Source organism: Octopus bimaculoides, chromosome 16 (assembly GCF_001194135.2).
Source record: "Octopus bimaculoides isolate UCB-OBI-ISO-001 chromosome 16, ASM119413v2, whole genome shotgun sequence".
NCBI classification, from domain to species: Eukaryota; Metazoa; Mollusca; class Cephalopoda; order Octopoda; family Octopodidae; genus Octopus; species Octopus bimaculoides.
The window spans coordinates 37,133,691-37,136,325 of NC_068996.1; positions in this window are offsets into that span (position 1 = coordinate 37,133,691).

The window sequence follows — 2,635 nt, forward strand, 5'->3', positions numbered from 1 at the left end:
AGGCTGTGAAAGATAGAACATTTATAAATAGAAGGTCTTACAGCTATTTCCAGGATATTATAAATAGAAGGTCTTACAGCTATTTCATCGGAGATGGTGTGAGAAAATGGTTAAGCAATAGTTATTCTTGATAAGATATGAAATAGAGAGCGAAGTGGAGGAATGAAAATAGACGTGAGATATGCAGGGATATTGTATCTCCAGTTCCATTATTTAATTAGAATGGTATATATATAAGATTCTAGTGCCATTCTGCCTAAATAATGGATCTACAGATGCAATATCCCTGCATATCTCATGTCTATTTTCATTCCTCCATTTCACTCTCTGTTTCATATCTTATCTAGAATAACTATTGCTTAACCATTTTCTCACACCATCTCTGATGAAGGGGATATATAAAATATCCTGGAAACAGCTGTAAGACTCTACTAATATAAGAGTGGGATACTCAACATCAAGAAATATAGGCAATATCATTTCTTCTATAACTTAAAAGAAATTAAATAATTATTATAATAGCATAATAAATATTAGCTCTAGCCATAATATAACCCTTGGGTTAGGGTATGTGTTGTTATGGATAGACATGTCTTTTGCATCACTACGTAGTGCCAGACAGTATGATCTTTGTCATCTCCGTAAGGTACAGCAACTTCTGATCAGCCTTTACATTTCATCCCAAGTCTTCCTTAGTCTCACTCTCTCATTAACTTGGAATGTTCAGTATGCCCATAGCGCCACTGTCTTCTTTCTTGTACGCACCTGACTCCCCTTATATCCAGTTTTTCTCTCAGCTCATTTGTACTTTGTCATTCAAGCTCACTAATATTACATACCCATTGGAGCATGTTAGCATCATTTATCTTTTTAGCCTTCTCAAGTCCTTTACATGCAAGACCTATGTCTCACTACCATGCATCATTACAGTTCTAATACTACCATGCATCATTACAGTTCTAATACAAGTTTTATACATAATAGCTCCTTTCATTTTCTCCAGCTTGTTCTTACTCTGACTGCTGTACTTTTAGAGCAATCATCTCCCTTGTTAATTACATCACCTAGGTTATGGAATCTATCAATGACTTCTAGCACGTCAGCTGGGTATTCAAGAGAGTTTGTTTCCTAAGTGCTCTGGTACATATTGCTCCAGTACATATGAAGCATTCCTTCTGTATTAGTCTGCCTGTGATTCCATTACATCTCTAATGTCTTCATAGCTTATACAGGGTACAATACACGGAGTTTATACCTACCCCTTTTCTGCAATCAAGCAAGGCTATTTCCCTGAGGATATCACAGTCTGGTCTTTTTTCCTGCTTACTGAAACCTCTGTTTTGCTAAGACCTTTCAGTTCCAGATTTAGCTTCCATGTTGAAAACTTTCTTTCTAATTCCCCTCAAGATTCAACTAGATCAGCAGCATATTGGAGTTCCCATGAATAGCCAGTCTTAAACTCCTTTATGAGGCCTTTAGGATAACAATGAATAGGAGAGGTCAGAGGATTGAGCCTTGATAAATCTTTGCTTTCATTTATATGAACTCTTTCATGGATCAGTTGTGCCATGGCCCTCTCTGTAACTTTCATAACTTAGTCCAACAATTTGATGCCTCTATAACTTCCACTCTCTAAGACATTTCCTTTGTTCTTATTCCAGCTTACAATGGTACTGCTATGCCAGACACATAATCCTCCCTGAATTTCTTGATTAACTATTTTTGGTGATTATACTACTTTGCCAGATACTTTGAGCATCCTTAAACCACCAGCTTTCCCTACATTCATGCCCTTAATCATTTTATCTCTCATGCTGCTGTCAACTCAAATTGCTGGTTCTTCTGTAGGGTCACCATTTATCCCTTAGACAGTTGCATAACTTCTAACTCATAATTTCTCTCTCCCTCTCTCTCTCTCTCTCTCTATATATATATATATATACACACACACACACACACTAATCCCTCATTATATCATGGTTTATTATTTAAGCTTACATTGATTCCTCTGTGGTGTTGTTTTGCATTTATAATAAAATAAATATATAGAAATTATAAAAATAATTTTAAAAAATATACAGTACACTACTGTTTCTACTTTACAGATTTTCACCTATCATCGGGTGCTTTGGAACATGACACTCACAGTAGTCGAGGGCTTTACTGTATATAAAATTTAATTAGAGGCTGTGTTAACCTCATGAAGTGATGGTTTCATCCAAGGAAATACTGGTTCAATACTAGTATTTTTGGGCAATTAATTTCCTTAAAATAATAGGTATATGTAAAAATATATAGTTTATATTCATTTAAAAGAAGACGAAAATGGAGACTGGGAAGTTAATAATTGTTTATTATAGGCGTAGGAGTGGCTGTGTGGTAAGTAGCTTGCTTACGAACCACATGGTTCCAGGTTCAGTCCCACTGCATGGCACCTTGGGCAAGTGTCTTCTACTATAGCACCTTGGGCAAGTGTCTTCTACTATAGCCTCGAGCCAACCAAAGCCTTGTGAGTAGATTTGGTAGATGCAAATTGAAAGAAGGCCGTCGTATATATGTATATATATATGTGTGTGTATGTGTGTGTGTGTGTGTGTGTGTGTGTGTGTGTGTGTGTGTGTGTGTGTGTGTGTGT